This window comes from Ailuropoda melanoleuca, unplaced genomic scaffold (genome assembly GCF_002007445.2).
Source record: "Ailuropoda melanoleuca isolate Jingjing unplaced genomic scaffold, ASM200744v2 unplaced-scaffold11384, whole genome shotgun sequence".
Classification (NCBI taxonomy): domain Eukaryota; kingdom Metazoa; phylum Chordata; class Mammalia; order Carnivora; family Ursidae; genus Ailuropoda; species Ailuropoda melanoleuca.
This window is the reverse complement of record NW_023179820.1, coordinates 4,416,210-4,436,482: the sequence shown is the minus strand read 5'-3', so window position 1 is coordinate 4,436,482 and position 20,273 is coordinate 4,416,210. Positions and strand designations below refer to the sequence as shown.

Genomic DNA, 20,273 nt, shown 5'->3' with positions numbered 1-20,273 from the left:
ATTGGGCAAGTTGGCTTCCCTGAGTCTCTGTTTACAAACCTCTGAAATGAAGATATTTCTACTGTGAAGATTAAGATATTCCATGCAAAGAGTCTAGTTTATCACTTGACACAAAATAGACATTTCATAGAAGGTAATTGATACCTGTGATTATTATTAATTTATCAAGTTCATAGACATTTAACTGATATGGGAACTCCCAGAGCATGAGATCTAACCTTCATTTGACAAACTAATAACCAAAACAATGTTAATTAAATGACTTGCCTAAGGTTAAAAGTCTGTGGCATTATTATTACAACCTAGATCTCCTGACTGCTATTCTAGTGCACATTTCAGCATTTGACACCTTACTGCTGGTTTCAAGAATAGTTTGAAATCCCATAAACTTTAGGCTCACTTTTCAGAATTTCAGTGTGAAATATGAATTCTTCAGTATGAAAAAGTTATGTTATATGGTTACTGCTACTGAATGACAATTTGATATTTTATTCAGACATCTCTCTCAGTTTTTAGTGTCTGTGATACAAATGCTAATTAGATATTTGAAGAGATTTTACCTCATTCATGACAAGCTATGGGATATTTATCAGCTTAGATATATAGAACACTCCTTGATCTTTAATTAATAGGACTCTTAAATACCAGAAGCTTTTGACTCTCAGCTTTGTTTCTACCTTCAATGTGGCTACTTATTTTCAAAAGGCTATTTGCAATCATTTCTGTAACAAACATCCTTCTATAACAGTCCAAAGAAATCTAGATTTCTGTTTCCTAGAAGGCTGAAGTGTTAGACTATTGTATTAAAATATGATCAATCAAATACATATTTAAAAATTATTGTTTCTGTTACTTCTCCCTTATTAATTTTCTTTTACATGACTAACGAGCCATCCTATGGCAAAGTGTGTTTCTTCATCTTTAGATAATTTTTACTATATTGTAGAACCATCACAAGAGCCAATTAAATGTAACTTTTTTGATAACAACAATAAACGAAACACTTATCACTATGATGTGTTTTTCATCAAATATAGTCACAGATGGTTTATAAAAATTAACAAATGAAAAGTTCTAATTCTTGTTTAAAGTGCACATAATTCTCATAAGTAAATGCTTTATATTCTGATAATAATTATTGGTCTTACTAATATTGAGTAATACTATTGTTTAAAGCCATGGAAATAAGCATTTCTGTTGGCTAATTTTAAAGCATGATTCCATGATCTAGTAAATCACTATTCAAAGAGGATTTTTGGAATCCAAATATGTAATTTCTAATCCTTGGAATTTTTCATGATTGTAATTATAGCTCTGAAAGCCAATTCATTTCAGTATATCTTTATCAAACTAAAGAAGAGGTTGAGGTGTGTGAAATATTTGTTCTTTAAGATCTATATACATGGCCTTTCTTTTAATGATTCTTACTGTTCATAATCCTTTGGGGGTTAAAATCTTTTTTGAGGAAGGCAGGGACACACGATAGATGTTTGCGTAGCCTTGAAAATACAGTAGGACATTGTAATGTCCATTACGCTACTGACGTGATTGTTTACATTCAGTATGAAAATACACTTTTTTTATTTTCCTGTAGTCTTCAAGACATAGTCTGTGACCTAAAAAAGTGGGAATGAGAAGTGAGGAAGGGATATTGAAGAAGAATTTGTTAGTCTAATTCTTTTTTTTCTTTTAATCTTCTGGTCAATTGAAAATTTGATATATTCTTTGTTTTTTAAAAAGATTTAATTAATTTATTTACTTGAGAGAGAGAGAGTGCGTGAGTGGTAGGGAGGGGAGAGGGAGAGAGAGAATCTCAAGCCCACTCCATGCTGAGCACAGAGCTAACATGGGGCTTGATCTCAAGACCCTGAGATCATGGTCTGAGCTGAAATCAAGAGCCAGACATTTAACCGACTGAGCCACCCAGGTGCCCCGAACTATGTTTCCTTTTTTAAAACCACTTTATTGAGGCCTGATTGACATAAAAAAGGCTGGGCATTAGTGTAAACAACTTGATGAGTTTGGAGATAAGTATACACCCATGAAACCATTGCCACTATCTATGCTATAAATACATCCATCACTTCCAAAAGTTTCCTCCCATTCCTCTAGTATTATTATTATTATTTTTGATAAGAACACATAACATATCCTCTTAACAAATTTTTAAGTGTACAATTCAGCCTTAAGTCCTGAATCTATAACACTACCAAAGAACATATAGAGAAATGCTTCTTGACATTGGTCTTCAATGATTTCTTGGAAATGAAAGTGAAAGCACAGGCAACAAAAGCAAAAATAGACAATTAGAGCTACATCAAACTAAAAAACTTCTGTACAACAAGGGAAATCATCAACAAAATGAAAGGCACCTTATGTAATGGAAAAATATTTGCAGACATATATCTAATAAATCCAAAATATATGATGAACTCCTACAATTCAATAGCAAAATCCAAATAACCTGATTAAAAAATAGGCAAAAGACTTGAATAGATATTTCCCCCAAAAGATTTACAATGGCCAAGAAGTATATGAAAATATGCTCAATGTCACTAATCATCAGGGAAATGCAAATTAAAACCATGATGTGAAGTCACCTCACACTTGTTAGGATGGCTATTACCAAAAAAAAAAAAAAAAAAAAAAAAAGGGTGGGGGGGGGNAAAAAAAAAGTGTTGGTGAGGGTGGTATAGAGGAAAGAGAATTTCTTGTACAGTGTTGGTGGGCATGTAAATTGGTGCAGACACTATGGAAAAAAGTATAGAGGTTCCTCAAAAAATTAAAAATAGAATTACCATGTGATCCACCAATCCCACTTCTGGGTATTTATTCAAAGAAGTTGAAATCAGGATCTCAAAGAGATACCTGCACACCCCTGTTCACTGCAACATTATTTATAATAGCCCTCTGTGCACTGACAGATGAATGGGTAAGGAAAATGTGGTGTATACATACAATGGAATATTATTCAGGACCAAAAGAGAAAGAAATCTTGCCATTTGTGATAACCTGGACGAATCTGAAGGACCCTGCTAAGTGAAGCAAGCCTGACACAGCAGGACAAATACTATATAATACCACATGTAAGAGAAACCTAAATAGCCAAACTCAAAGAAGAACAGAGTGGAATATTGGTTGCCAGGGGATGGGGAAGGGAGAAATGGGGAGGTGTTAATCAAAGCGTACAAACTTTTAGTAATGCAAGATGAGTAAAACCTAGAGATCTACAGTACAAAATAGTGACAAACCACATTCTGCTTTACGGATAAATGCTTTCTTTATATTGCATTACAATATCTTCCATGTGTTGCCTACATGAAGAGANTCTGCTTTACGGATAAATGCTTTCTTTATATTGCATTACAATATCTTCCATGTGTTGCCTACATGAAGAGAAATTTTGGGATTAAACACAACACAGTTATAAATTAAAGCATGAATGCTATTTTAAGAATTAATAAGGCACAGTTATTTCTGTAGAATAGTTTATATTCTTATATTGATTATGCCAGAGCAGTGAATGGAGTAAGGAGTAATTATCTTTATAAGAATTAGAATGATAGAATTTTTATGCAGGAAGATAGAATTATTATGTGTTAAGTGTGTATTAAATGAATAAATTTGTGAGGATTCAATCAATTTTACCAAAGGTAAAGACCATTTTCTTGGGTATAATTTTCTATTTTATATATAGTTGAACACCACTGTTTAAGGGGTTTCGTATCTCCAAAGCATGTTTTTATTCTACAAATGACAGGGAGGACTCTAACCCTTCTACCTTTCAGAACAAGAGTAACCGCCGTGTTCTTAGAAAGCACAGTTTAGTATTTCTTGTATTATTAGTCAGACATCCTGTTTTCAATTATTCTTCTTCATCCGAAATTTCTGTCTTTAGTCTGCTGATACAATGGACATATTTTAATTGATTAATTTTTTTTTGCCAATAAATCTCTCATCCTAGCCTCCTTAATAGGCATTAAACACATCTTGTGAAAATAGTATTTTCTAGTAATGATCTTCATATGACCACTGAACTAGAAGTGATACAATCCATTTTAGTTAGTCATTATTATTTTTTAAAAGATTTTATTTATTTATTTGACAGAGAGAGAGAGACAGCCAGCGAGAGAAGGAACACAAGCAGGGGGAGTGGGAGAGGGAGAAGCAGGCTTCCCGCTGAGCGAGGAACCTGATGTGGGGCTATATCCCAGAAAACTGGGATCATGACCTGAGCTGAAGGCAGACGCTTAACAAATGAGCCACCCAGGCACCCTACTTAGTCATTATTTTTAACTTACATTTCCTTTTCAATGTATAACTTCATATTCCTTACTTTTCCTTTTCATTAGATGTTTACTTATTACTAAATGGTATATTTTATCTAGAGCATTTCTATTAGATAAAAGCAGGCTTTCATACCTATGTTACCCTGTTATGCTTTGCTCCATATTCCATTGTCTATTGAAACTATGGAAAGAGGCAGAACAGTGTTTCCAAGAACGTAAGATCTTAGAAGTCAGACTGAACTAAGTTTGATCTGACTGAACATGTGTTGCACTTACTAATTATTTGATTTTGAGCATTTCACTTTACAATTTTAAACCTTATTTTCCTTTTATTATTTTTAAAATGAGGATAATAGTAGCCATTTGCCAGACTGACTCTGAGATCTAGAGACAATATATATGAAACACTTGGCAAGAATTGATCCTTAAATAACAATACCTATTATTTTTATAACTATATTTGTTATTATTTTGTAGTTATTATTTCACTATTTTCTGCACAACTTGTTAAGAGAAACAGCTAATCTATTATTTATTTATTTATTTATTTTAAGAAACAGCTAATTTAAATGGTGTTTTTTTAAAGACTTACTTATTTGAGAGAGAGAGAGAGTGGGGGTGGTGAGGGACAGAGGGGAAGGGAGAGAGAAACTCAAGCAGACTCTGTGCTGAGCATGGAGCCTGAAGCAGGGCTCGATCTCATGACCCTGAGTTCATGACCTGAGCTGAAACCAAGAGTTGGGACGCTTAACTAACTGGGCCATCCAGGTGTCTCTAAATGGTGCATTTTTAAATACAATGTTAAATGTAGCTAGTGATACAAAGTATCATTAACTTAATGTCTTTGACCTTTCTTGATCTGTCTAGTTTATTTTGAAGGACTTTCCAATTTGATTACTTAATATAAGTCATAGGTGACTATAAACGTTAACAAGATACCATCTTTTTAAACATGTAAATATATCAAATTATAAAGTTAATATTTCAAAGCTTTTTAAAAGTATCTTATTTTTTCAAGAGGCTTCCAGCCTGATTATAATTTTTTAAGAATCTAAAATTACAAAGAATGGAATAACTAGCTTAATGCTTTTAGATTTATAGATACTTGGAAATACAAAAATTCTGACTGGAACAAAAGAATATATGGGTGAAACTTCTTTTTTTTTTAATAATTTTTATTATGTTATGTTAGGGTAAAACTTCTTTTGCTCATTGATTGCCTGAAAGTCCTGCATTCGAGCCACTTTGGGTTTATCCAAATTGTCAATGTCATTCATCCAAAGACCACCACGTAAACCCCATAGTTAAACAAGTTGAGTTTGTTGCTAATTGCAGTGAAATGAGAACGCATGCTGTGGGGAGCCATGGGGAGTATCAGTAAGAAGATGTTAGAAAAAACATATTATAAACTTAAACTTCGGCTAGATGATTTTGGAGGGGGAAAGAAGGCAGGGATTTGCTCTAAACTGAATAATGCCAGAAAATGTGCATCAGTTCTATGATTGTGTATCTTAATAAATCTTATCTATAGAGAGGGGAGAATAGAATGAGGATAAAGCTGTAATTGATAAGGATATAGCGTTCACTCAATCTGGCCAAAAGAAGAGGGTATTTGGTATTTTGTGGGTGGCAAAGTAACCTTGTTTTTGTTTGTGCTTAGACAAAATTGGGAAGTAGCCTTGTTTTGTCCCATTTTATCAAGATCTCAGGGTCACTTTGTCTTAGCTTGCATTCTGTGAGATTATGTTCAGTAGAATACCATGGCCTGCCCATGAGTGCCAGGCCAGCTTCTGAATGTCAAAGGTAATCTTTCTTTTTTTTTTTTTTTCCTTTCTCAAGATAAATTAGAGCCCAGAATTCAGAATGAAATATAGATCATTCTGGTGGTAAAATTCTTCATTAAAGACTATGGGAAACAAACTGAGGGTTTCAGAGGGTAGGGGGTGGGGAATGGGATAGGCCGGTGATGGGTATTAAGGAGGGCACATATTGCATGGTGCACTGGGTGTTATACGCAAATGATGAATCATGGAACACTACATCAAAAACTAAGGATGTACTGTATGGTGACTAACATGACATGATAAAAAATTATTATAAAAAAAGATAAAATAAAAAAATAAAGACTATGTTTAAAATTATCTTTCCATCATGATAACTAGTAATTTATTCTCAGTGTAAGCATCTTTAAAGTATTACATCTGAAAAAGTTTCATTAACTTATAAACAGAGACAAATTTCTGCTTTTGACTATGATGTTGTAGGAGAGAGCAGATTTACATTCTGCTTTTAAAAACCAGAAAACCAGGCAAAATATATAAGCCAGCAGTTTTCGGGCATTGGACAACAGGCAGCGAAGAGCTGTGATCCATGACACAGGGGCACACGATGTGATTATCACAGTTCACTGCCCAAAGGCCCTTTCAGTGTTGAAGCACAGGTAGGATTATACAGCCAGAGACTGGCTGGGTTGAGGAGACAGAGATTGGAGTTTGGGGATCCTGGCACGGTGAAAACTGGTGACATGCAGCACCAGAGAACAGAAAGCTACATGGAGAGGGCCCTGGAAACCTGCAGAGGCTTCTCCTAGTCTTTGGTTGGATACTGATCAGTACATATTTCAGGAAATACCTGTGCATAGGAGAACTACTAGAAGTCTCTAGGTCAAAAAAATTCCCAGAAATTCAGACACAGGGCTGAGAATAGTTTGTGTTGCTACCAGCCAGTGTGGAAGGATCTGATGGTACATAGCACTGGATAGGGTCCTCAGTGGATTGTCACCTTAATAGAAGGACAAAATGAGTCCGAATATGAAGACTGATTGACCTGCTCTGGTACAGCTTAAAACAAACCAGAGAAAATTAAACTGCTCTCAGATAATAAAACTGAGCCAGAATGAAGTCTACTATTCAACAATAAAGTGCAACAAAATCCAGCACCCAATAACACAACATTCACAATTGTTTTGATTCAATCAGAAATTGCCAAGCAAGCACATCATGCCCGAGTTATAAAATCAAGAAACCAAAATCTGATGGTACTAAAAGGAAAAATAAGCAAATTGAACACTCTTCTGTTAATAATTGATAGAAAAATAGAAAAATCACTAAGCATATAGGAGACCAGAATAACAGTATCAACCAACTTGACCTAATTGAAAGTAATAGGGCATTCCACCTTAAGCCTGAAAAATATACAGCATTTTCAGTGCACAAGATAGATCATGTTCTAAGCTATGAAATAATTCTTTTTTTTTAAAATTTTATTTATTTATTTGACAGAGACAGAGACAGCCAGCGAGAGAGGGAACACAAGCAGGGGGAGTGGGAGAGGAAGAAGCAGGTTCATAGCAGAGGAGCCTGATGTGGGGCTCGATCCCACAACGCCAGGATCACGCCCTGAGCCGAAGGCAGACGCTTAACCGCTGTGCCACCCAGGCGCCCCTAAGCTATGAAATAATTCTAAATGATTTTCTTTTTTAACCGCAAATGGATTTATTAATTAATAGAAGGGAATTGCAATTTTGGACAAGCAAGCTATAGTAAGCCATAGACAAGTCTGACAAACAAAGGGGAAAAAGTTATTTCATGGGGAAGGAAAGGGTTGGGAGAGGTTGTTCTGGACAGAAGTCTGTTGGAGAAAAGGAAGAATTCAGGGTGATGATGGTTTCTCATTGGCTGAGTTGCTGGGGTAATTAATTTCTTATAAGAAATGTGTGTCTTCCTGTTGTGGCCTATAAATTGATGATTCTTTCCTGGTGGGGATTCTTCTTTTAGGGTCTATAATCTACACTTATTCTGTAATTGACGCAAAGTAGTACCATGTGAAAGCTCCTCCTTCTGGCCTCTTGAATCCATTTTAATGAGGTTTCCCTTTCCAAATTTTCACATTTCCTTCTTTTGATCAAGATCTTTCTTTGAAAACATCACTGATCAAGAGTCAGGTTTTCTTAATTCAGTGGCTTTTTGTCCCCTGGTACCAGGAAGGACTTTTCCTGGGTATCATGTCTGAGAGAAATTGTATAGACTGGAAACCTACTGAGGTCCCATGTGAGTAACAAGGGGTAGGAAGGAGAACTCTCAGGTACCTCCATCTATGGTCTATGTTTATGGGTACATTGTTTTTACAAAGGTTTGACAGGCAACAAGTACAGAATAAAAAGTAACATGACAATTCCCAGTTGTATGATGGTTCTAAATCAGCACCCTAAGTCTGAAAGTAGCCACTGAAAATATTTATTGACACATATGCTGACTTAAGGGAGAAATCTCCCTCCAGAGGCAAACCTGGAGTCATGCATGTCTCCTGGAAGTTCCTGCTTCAAGCAGTCATGAAAGCAGATGAGTGGATGCTGCAAAAGCACACTGAAAGAACTAACTGAGAGCATCTGGGAAGATACAGTGTGGGTATAAACATGAAGCAATAGCTGATAAACTTTTTGCAAGACAACAAACCTTTGAAGACATTTTTAAAACAGTATTATAATCTTCAAAGAACTATTTGGAACTAAATGTGCTACCAACAATACAGCCTGTAAATACAAACCATGAATTTGAGTAAACTCAGAGTCAGTTGCATAAAGAAGATGTGGTATGTAAACAGAATGGAACATTACTCAGCAAATAAGGTTTATTTGGATGAACTTAGAGGGTAATACGCTAAGCGACTGAAGTCAGAGAAAGACAAATACCGTATGATTTTACTTATATGTGGAATCTAAGCAAACAAACAACAGAAACAGACTCATAGATAAGGAAAACTGATTATTGGTCAGAGGGGAGGGGATGTGGGACAGAAGAAACAGCTGAAAGAGATTGGGAAGTATAAACCTTCAGTTATAAAATGAATAAGTCATGGGGATGCAATATGCAACATAGAGAATAGAGCCAGTAATATTATAATGATTTTGTATGGTGATGATAACGGAATTGTGGAGGGGATCATTTTGTAATGTATAAAAGTACACCTGAAACTAATAGGACATTATGTCAATTATATGTCAATAAAAATGAAAAGAAGTAAAATTTGCATATTGTGAAAAAATAAAAATAGCCATCCTTTGGTAGAGTAATCTTTTCACAGTGCACTCCTGGGAGAGAAAGACCTTAAGCATCACACATTCAACCTGGAGATTTTCTCTGTTGGAAATGACACCTCCCGAAAGACTCTCTTCAGCCGTGCTGGAAAGGCCCCTATCGTATACTGCTGATGAAGCCTTGTGCCTCCAAACTCCCAGGAATAGACTCTTGGATTCATGTAACATATCTAAAGAAGGCACCAAACTTTGACTGGACTACACACCATTTGGTGACTTGAAAGTAAAGATTTCCTAGAACTGAAGATGTCCTGATGACATCTCATGAGACAGCATTCCCAGAATGTCTGGACCAGACCAGTTAGAAGGTTCAGGAAATTTCAGAGTCTGGAAATCATACAAAATATCTTTTATGATAAAAACAGAGTTAAACTAGAGAACAATAATAGAAAGATATCATATAAATTTCCAAACTGTTAGACTTACCAAGCAATTCAAAGAAGAAATTACAAGAAAAATTAGGAAATATTTTGAATAAAATAAAAATGAAATGACAACATATTGAAATTTTGAGGATGTAATTATAGTGGCTAGATTGAAATTTACAAAATTAAATACTTACATTTGAAAAGAATGAAGATATCAAATCAGTGATCCTAGTTTCTACCTTAAAAATCTAGACGAACAGAGGAAATTATACCCAGAATAAGCAGAAAGAAGGAAATAATGAAAATGAGTTAAAATGAAAGAAACTGGAAATACAACCACAGTAGAGAAAAGTAAATAGACAAAAATCCAATTCATTGAAGAAAACAATAATGTTGATAGACCTTAAGCCAAATTATCAGATAAAAGAGAGAAGATACAATTTACCAATATCAAGAATGGGGATGAATCAGTACAGATACTTTGAAAACACTAAATGGATAATAAGGATTTATCATGAACAATTTTCTTCCAATAAATTGGACAAGTTAATGAAATGGAAAAATACCATTTACAAAGTTTACTCAAAAACAAAGAAATAATCTATATAACTGTATATATATTTATATATATATATATACTAAATGACATGTGTAATTAAAACATTTCCAAAGAAAAACAAATTCCATGTCTAGATATCCTCATTGGTGAATTGTTACAAACATTTAAAGAAGAAATAAATCCAATTTGATACAATTTTTTTAAAGTAAAAGAGGAATCTTTCCAAATCATTTTGAGTTGCAGTTGTTTTATGACACCAAAGTCAGACAAAAGCATTGCAAGAAAAAAAAAGCCCTGTATCCCTCATTAATATAGATGCAAAAGTCCTTAACCAAATATTAGAAAATCAAGTCTAGCAAATTATCTGAAAGGTATAATAAATAAATCATGCACAAGTACATTTAATGTAAGGGATACAAGTTGGTTTAACATTTGAAAACCAAAAATATATTTCACCATATTAAAGAAGAAAAAACATATGATCATCTCAACATATGCAGAAAAAGTATTTGGGAAAATACCCATTCATGATAACCCTCAGCAAGTTATAAGTGAGTGGGAATTTTCTCAACCTGGTAAATGACATCAAAGAAAGGCCTTTTCCTAGGGGTGCCTGGGTGGCTCAGTCAGTTAAGTGTCTGCCTTCAGCTCAGGTCATGATTCCGGGATCCTAGGATCAAGTCCCACATCAGATTCCCTGCCCAGCTTTGGTGTCTGCTTCTCCCTCTCCCCCTGCCCTGCTTCTATTCTCTCTCTTGCTCACTCTTTCTCTCAAATAAATAAATAAAATCTTACCAAAAAAAAAAAAAAGGCAGGCCCTTGCCTAACTTTATATTCAATGGTAAAAAGACTGAGTACTTTACTCTTAAGGTTGGGAACAAGGCAAGAATGAAAGGTAATTATGAAAGATACTCATCATTCTGAGTCATTAGGGAAATAATTAAAACCCCCATGAGATACCAAAATACACCTTTTAGAATGGCTAAAATTAAACACATGGAAAGCACTAAGTGGTAGGGAAAATGTGGAGCACCTGGAACTCTCAACACTTTTGCTGCTGAGAGGGCAAAACTACTGCCACTTTATTTATTTTTTTTTTTTAATTTTATTTTATTATATTGTGTTAATCACCATACAGTACATCCCCAGATTCNTTTTGCTGCTGAGAGGGCAAAACTAGCCACTTTAAAACACATTTGGCAATTAAGAGTTTGGACATAGCAATTTCACTTTTCAGTGAAAGTATTTACCCCAAAGAAATAAAATATCTTTCCACACAGACTAGTACTTGAAACATCTTTATTAAAATAGTCCTAGATCACAAACAACCCAAATATCCATCAACTGGTGAATGGATCAACAAATTAAGATATATCCATACAGTGGGATAACACTCAGTAATAAGCAGGAACAAACCACTGATACTCATAACATTACGGATGAATTTCAAACACATATGCTAAGTGTAAGGAGCTAGATAAGTGAGACTTTATACTGTCTGGTTATATTTATATTACATTCTAGGAAATGCATAACTATAGTGACAAAAACGCAGGTCAGTGGTTTCCTGGAGCCGGGGCGGGTGGGGGGGTTGTGGGAAGAAGGATTGGCTGCAAAGTATGTAAGACCATTTTCGGAGGTCATGGAAATATTCAAATATCATATTTATGATGCTGGTTAAATGAGGTATACATTTATCATAACTAATCTATTTGCATACTTAAAATTGGTGAATTATTATCATATGTAATTTATACCTCAATAAATATGACTTAAAAACAAATAAAAACAAATAAATATCTCATATAACTCATTTATTTGACAGATGTTTCCATGCATTTACCCTCCTTCCCATTTTTGTTTGCTAAATCTATTATTTCTTATACTAGCTTATAGTAGATCTTGAAGTCAGAAAGTAAAATGCCTCCAATTTTGATTTTCTTTTAAAAATTGTTTGCACTCCCATATATGTTTTAGAATTATCTTGTTCATTTCTATCTTGCCACCACCCACTCCATTACCACCAAGTAAAAGCCCCCTGAGATTCTGATTGTAATTACATTGAATCTGTAGATCTATTTCTCAGAATATCACCATACCATATATGAATTCAGAGCAGACAAAATAAAGTAGATTCCTTTGGGTAGAATTACATCCAAAGCAAAAATTTTAGTCACCTAAATAGTTTGGGTAAAGTCAAAGCACATTTTTGGCCAGTAATACATCACCTGTATCTTGGGTAGAGCAGCTAGGAGCAACTTGAGGGCTGGGTGTGCAGTTACAAGGGACTACAGTTTGATCCTATTTTCTGAGCGTCATTAAAATTCTCTTTTGAAGCACCTTTCTAGGAACAGTTCTGTTCTTGCCTCAATTAATTTTGTCTTTCCAACTGGCTTTGTGACAACGTTTCAGATATATTTGATGAAAAAATAGCAATATAATATTCTCTGTTGTTTACACTCCACTACATCCCATTCTGAGTCTGCCTTTCCCCATCCAGTCCATAGCATCATCCTATTTCCTCACTGATATACTCTGGCATGAAGCTAAAGCTGGCAAACCGTCTTTGGGGCACCACATGAAAAGAAGACTTTGAGGACTTTTCCCTCTTCTGCACAATTCTAGATAAAATCTGTAAGACAAAGAATAATCCTGACTTTGAACTGTCCAAGTTTGTTCTTCAATAGCAAGTAGATGTTAAAAACAGAGAAGTTCTCTGATTTTTGGGGGCTCTCCAAGGTTTCCTAGGGAAAGGCCCAGACACTCACACTGAGAAATAGGTCGTGGGGGTGGGGTTGAGTGTTTCTCATCTTCCTGGTTGCCCTGTGCTTGCACACGGGTGCTTCTGATGGGCTGGGATCAGAGGGAAGGAAGGCGCTTGTGTCAGACTTCAAGGACTGCTGTTGCCAAAATGTCTGGAGAAGAGAACAAGGTTTATGGATTCGAGTACGTTTTGAAGACATTCCGTAAACAACAATTGCTGCCAATTAATCTGTGTTTGGGTTTTTGATTGAATTTCCTTTTCTAAGATGTTTTAAGAGGACAGTTTGTGGATTAGTGTTTCTAAAGTTAAAATTTTCATCTGCCTTACAACGTGCTCAGTACTGTTCCCGAACCAGAGAATATCCAGCCTGGCAGCATGTGAGAATCACCCAGGGAGCTCACAAAAATAGCACTGTCTGCCCACCCTTGCAATAAATCAGAATCCTAGGAGGAGAATGCTGGCATTGGGAGCTTCTTTTAAAGTCCCCTGGGAGATTCTAATGTGCAGTCAGGGTTCAGAATTATTATATTTACCTTAAATGTAAAGATACTATCAAGAGTCCTTACCTGGGATTTGTTTCCTCTTCTGTCTGCAACCCTCTCCTAACAACTACCACCAAGAGTTTATAAACCCTGTTATTGAGACACGACCTTTATCTGACATAAAAGCTGTGCCATGTACCAGCCAAATAAACACATTAGGTTTGGGTTTTAAATGAATTATTATAAATATTTGGGCTCAAGTACTTAAATAGAAATCATCTCAACTTGTTTATCCACACTGCAGTACTTGTGTCACTGGACTCATTTTCTATCCTCCTGTTCATTCCTGATGTAATTGCATGAAAACACTGTGTGTGTATGTGTGTGTGTAGTGGGGGCTGGGGCATGGGAGGGCAGGCTCCTTCAGTTCTGTTTAATGTTATAGCAAATATTTGTGTTTGGCCAGCATACACCGAAAATTGATATCATAAAATTTGTGATATATTACCAAGAAAGAAGAATCCAAAAAACTTAACAAAATAAATGCATTTATACTTATTAAAAAGAAGACTTGGATTATGTAGCAAACAATATGCCTTTCTTGGCCAATAGACTAGAAAACTTGGCTGAATCACTTCTCTGCCTCTGGACTATATCATATATTCTTCTGGACCCTTCCCATTTCTCCTTTGCCTTTTATTCGCCTTCTTTCATGATATCTTTCCTTTAAGGATATGCTCAAGTTTCTCTCACAAAGCCCATTCTCGAGCTTACATTTCCATGTAGGTACTATTCTCTTTTCTCTCTGTTTGTATATCAAGTATACATTATACTGTAACAGAAAGCTTAGCTTAAATTGGCCTAAGCAAAAAAGAGAACTCATAATCCAATGACTTCCCAAAAGAGAAGCTAAGCAAACAAACAAACAAACAAACAAACAAACACCTCAAGAAACAAAAAACCAAGATGCTTTCTATGCTCCACTCTTGCTCAGATGGCAGCAAGGGTAAACAATACCCCTCAGGTTACCAGGCTTCATCATTAATGCAATGGTTTTATACACATTATGGCACTTAATTCTCTAGTAACTAGGAAGTAAATGTTTCTACCATAAAAGTTAAAGAAAAAGACACAGAGTCTCGGAGAATATGAAGTTAAATGTTTTGTGCATTGTTGCACAGTTACAGCAAGTGGTAGTGTAAGATAAATATTAAGGTCCTTTGATTCTGAGTTTTGAGTCTACATGAGAATATCACTATTTAATACTGTAAAAATAACAGGGTTTCTGTTTTGGAAATATTTTACCTTTTTCATTCTGGTTATTTCTCAAGTGATGATAATAAAAATGTTTATGGAGTCAGTGTTTCTAGAATGATTGCTATGGTCCTTAGGAGAAGCATGCAGTCTCAGGAATGGGTGGGGACTTCGCTGGCTCATCTGCATAGCCTGCACTACAGACAGACCAGACCACGGCCTCAATTAGGACAGCAACTTCATCTTCACAAGAATCTATAGTGAAGACTTGCAGACTGCGGTAGCAAAATTTAGTCAACAGCAGATTATACGTTAAACAGCATTTAGGGCATGTTCTCGCTTATCGGGACATCTTCAATTGAATGTGGCTGGTGACAGAGGAAGAAACTCATCACCATTGCTTTATAATTGGAGTTTGGCAGTGACTGACTCTGTTTCTGTACTTGAAATCATATGCCATCCACTGAGATATTGATAATAGTCACCAGGTATTCTTTGAATGCATCCTTCTCTCGCCTCTTAAGCTTTGCAGATATGCTTTGCTATTTCTGGAATCCCTTCCCTGTCTTCTTTACCTGACTCAATTCCTTGCTCAGTCATCTCTGTAAGTAAGTCAGGGCTGTGTCTGACTTAAGCAACACAGTGTCTCCTACTCCACTTCCCTGATCACCTGAAAGGATCTTTATTTTTATATCTTGTTTGCTATTGAGTGCACCTGCCTTCCTCCCAGGGATGAGCCCCTGGGTCCCATCTGTTTTCTGACACCAGGCAGGGGTCTAAGATCTCTGCACTGTGCTAGCCTCCACAGCTACATCATCTGTGACCCTCAGAGTCTGATGGCTGGCAGATGGGTTATCTGCCCTCCTTCAGTATATGCTAGACATAATGCCTGGGTGGCACAGCAGTTAAGCATCTGCTTTCGGCTCAGGGCGTGATCCCGGCGTTATGGGATCGAGCCCCATCAGGCTCCTCTGCTATGAGCCTGCTTCCTCCCCCACTCTCCCTGCTTGTGTTCCCTCTCTCGCTGGCTGTCTCTGTCTCTGTCAAATGAATAAATAAAATCTTTTTAAAAAAGAAGAAGAAGAAGACAAAGAGCAAGCTAACAAATATCTTGGAGAAAGTGGAGACTTCGTAGCACACAGTCGTACACTGTCTATGTGGATATAGCATCTTGCTGGGCAACGATAGTGAGAACTCCCTCCACTGATTTCAGTTCCTTGGTTAAATATGTTGGTAGCCCTACATGTACTCTGGTTAAATCCCTTCTTGGGGTGTGTTGGGAGATGCTCTTGTCTGTGGGCTGGGCAGTTTTAGCGGCCTATTTTCTATTGGTGTCAGTCCAGAGGCTCAGGGATTGCTTTAATGTTTTAAAAGTCACAGGCTATACCCTTCCCCCTATGGGCTTTCCTATGACTACAATTCATTCATTCGTTCATTCATTCATTCATTCATTCATGTGCATATACAAAATATTTGAGTGCCTGATTTGTAGTAGGTATTTTGTAGGCAATGGAAATCAATCAGCAAATAAAACAGAAAATACTGGTCTCAGGGTTCTTACTTTTCTTGGGAGGAATGAGCAAAGACCTAAGTCCATGTGTGGAATAGCAACTTAAGAACTTTGAAATGGAGACATTATCTGGGTGGATTTTATGGGTGGGATATAATCATATGAATACTTAAAAACAGAAAAGGAAAACAAGAAAGTCCTTTAGGGAGTTGTACCAGAAAGAGAAAGAGCAAAGACCCAGACTAGGGGAGGAAATCATTCTACTACTTCTGGTTTTGAAGACAGAGGGAGGGAGCCATGAGCCAAGGAATGCAGACCACCTCTAGAAGTTGGGACTAATCCTGAGGTTGTAGTCTTACAATCCCAGGGAACTGAATTCTACTAACAGCACCAAGGAGCACAAAATGGATTCTCCCCTCAAGAATCCAGAAAAGAAACAGCCCTACCAACACCTTAATTTTAGCCAACTCCAAATGCAGACACCAAGTGGCCTGCCTCCATTTCCCCTCAAACATCCAACAGGCACCTCCAGTCTGGCATGGAACCAAATGGAGCTCCTGCTTCCCCTAGCCACACCTCCTGCATTTTCCACATCCCACTTGGCTAAAATTAAGGTGAAATTATTTACATCTTTTGACATTAGTTGCCAGAACTTATTTTCTCACCATTTTCTGCCTTCCAAGTCATTTTCTCAGCTGCAAGGAACATGGAGCACCTGTCATTTTCAATCCTAGGACAATTGTCTAAATAACTAATGGATGAGTCAAGTGACCTTTTAAATTAATATTTTAATTCACTCATGGTTGTTAATATTGCAATGGTCTTTGGCCTCTCCCTTTTCTAAATCATCTTGCACACAACCACCGGATCAGACAGATAAGGAAATTGGGGCACTGAGAGGTTAAGCTACCTGGTGAAGATCAAACAGCTAGTGAGTGGAGGAACCAGGATTAGACTCAGGTGTCTGGAGCCAGATTATACACTCAGCCTCTGTATATTCTTCTTTTTTTGCATTCCTTTCCCGACTGCTTCTTTTTTCAAAGCTAAGTAGAAGTAACCTCTGTCTTTCCCCTATAGGTTTCCACTGTATGTCCCCAGTAATTTTGTCATACCTCTGTGCATGGTTCTCTCTACTACACTAGTTCATCAGGAACCCGAAGGACCTGTGTTTACTACTAAAGACACTATGACCTATAGCTCACTTTGACTATTTACATGCAGAAAAGTAGTGGCCATTTAGACAACTGTCCTAAGCCCTGGACAAAAATATCTCTTGAGGATAATACCTCACAGAATTGTTGTAGAGTAAATAGGCTGATTTATATAAAGCAGCTCCATCAGTGCTTCGCAAACGTTCAATGCCACAGAAGTGTTTACTGTTATTGTTTGGGCGATAGTCTTGAAAGAGGAGTGTATACCACTAAGGACAAAGGGGAATTTGAGGGTAGAAGGCAGGTGAGGAGAAGGTATCAAGTAGGTGGAAATATGAGGGGCTTGTGAGGAAAGATGCTTAGGTATGAAATTTATACAACCGCCCCATCACAGGTGAGAAGGGGTTCTAAAGTAAGAAATCACGAAAGTCCCACATGGCAGTGGGCTTCATATGGTGTGCTCATGTGTCTTGTTGATGAGGAGGCCCTGAGGAGTGATTTAATCAGAGTAATGTTTTACAAAGATTTCCTGGCAACTGTCTGATAAATGCGCTGCATGTATTCAAATTAGAGGCAACTAAAAAATCAGTTAAGAAAAGAGTCTGAATGAATACAACTGCACTGGGGATGGCAGGGGAAGTATATGAAGAAGGTAGAAGTTTCACCAACTGATGTCTTGAGTGGGCAGGAGGGTGAAAGGAGGCACGGGGTCTACGGAATGAATAATGATGTTATTCCCTGGACAGTGCCCCCAGAAGGGGCAGGCTGGAGGGAATGTGATGCTTTGCTGAGTTCCAGGTGCCCACAGGACACCCAAGTGGAGGTGTCTAGTAGGCAGCTGGAAATGCAGGTCTGCCCCAGCTGAATCAATTGGAAAGTCATAAGCATGAATAGATAGATAGTGGTCAATGTGGTGGGTGAGGTTTCATAGTAATTATTATTGGCAGCATTTTATTTGAATGGCAATTAAACTGCAAGCACAGTTAACAGTCAATCATATATTGGGAAAGAATGTAATTAGAAGGATATATTGTGTGTTTGGAAATGCAGAACTTGAGTGACAGTAAGAATAGCTATTTAGTGACAGAAATAGAAGAGGCAGGAGGAGGTGGGATGGAGAACCATTAAAATAGATATGCTTGGTGTTTATCCCAGAAATGGAAATTTTCCTTAACTGCTGGGACATTTTTCCTCACATCCTTTCTAGATATATCTATAACCTCAGCTGCTATCTGCCACATTAAATTTTAGACACTATTGGATTAACAGGTTGAATATTAATATGGACACTAACCCCAAAGGCTGTCTCACATAATAAAATTTCAAAACCCCCTAAGATTCGGTTACTCAGTCGTACTGCTTGAGGACTCATTCGGAAATCGAATGGCTATACCGATGCGTTGTTATGCCCCTTTCGTCCTGCAGGTGTCACCATTAACTCACAGTCTTGGCCTCAGCCAGGCCCTCATGCAGCCCACACACAGGCCCTGCCTGTCTGGGACCCCAGTGTCCAAAGTAGGTGCATTGGGAAGATTCTGATGACAGATCATAGAGTAAAATGAAAAAGACACTTATATTCTAGTGACACTTTTATTTGGGTGAGAGGAAAACTATATAGAGAATAGAATTTCAGATGGAGATATATCTGGATTTTTGGTATCCCCTGCCTCCAAACTGTAGAAATTAGCAGGTCGTTTTACAGACAGCAAAGTATGGAGTTGGGATTTCCAGTTTCTCATTTGTCACAACTCTATATGATCAGTGTTTGTGTTTTTAGGGCAAATCTGGGGGCAGGCTCAAAATTGTGGGTATGCACATTTACCAGGTAATGTGGCTGTCTGAGGTCCTGTTTTCTGCTTGTTGTCATAGAAGTGACCCTTGAACACGAACACTGTCTGCTCTTTAGCAGTGGCCCAACATTCTGCTAAGAGGAGAGACAGGCTAGCAGAATTTTCCCTGAGCCAGAAATCATGGATTTTGTGGTGGTACCTGTGATTGGCTATCAGTGAAACTGGCTGATCCTTATGGCATCATCTCAATTTTCCTTCTTTTGAAAGGAAACTGCTTACTGAAATATTTGACTGAAGAGATGTTATATTAAGTTGGATGCATATTTCTGACTGTGTATAATTCTGGATATATAGAGAGAGGCAGGAACGGGCAGCAAAAAAAAGTTACAGGTGGTAATTACTGGGTGGTGGGATTTTTAGAGTTTTTTTAAAGGCACTTTTTTTGTATTGTTTGAATTTTCCTCAGGTAATATATCATTTTTAAAAACAGCTTTATTGAAGTATAATTTACATACCATAAAACACCCATTTTAAAGCAATATGTAACTTTTACAACAGCTGTCACACCTTTAAAAATCATGAACAGATCAGACAAAAGACAAAACGGGCTTCACAGAGCATGCCTTTCCTGTACTTTTCCTGTTATGGGAAAAGTGAGATGTGTAGAGACTTTTAAAAGATTTTTTTTTTATGAAGGTGACATATAAACTCAACTAGCAATTTTTAAAAGCAAAAGCAATGTTTGCTTTAGAATTGTTCTTCCTTCTTTTCAGCTGTCAGTCCCCTGGCACTGAGCCTCATCAGGAACAGTGCCATACGCCTTTGTTTCGATAAAGCAGGTGTGCAATTCAACAATTTTGGTGTTTTCTGGGATAGTTCAGAACTTTTGCATTTCTAACCTTAAACTTTTTCAAAGATTCCAAAAGTTTCAAGATTGCAGTCTTGGGTTGGAAAACTCCCAAGAGCAATTTCCTATAAAATTGTGCTGTTTCTATTTCAGGAGAGAAACAG

General features: G+C 36.9%; 1 protein-coding gene across 1 annotated transcript in view; it reads left to right on the top strand.

Moving 5' to 3' along the window:
• PXDNL (peroxidasin like) overlaps positions 1-20,273 on the top strand; it is a 450,026-nt gene that overhangs the window by 261,368 nt on the left and 168,385 nt on the right. The gene's annotated exons all lie outside the window — the stretch shown is intronic.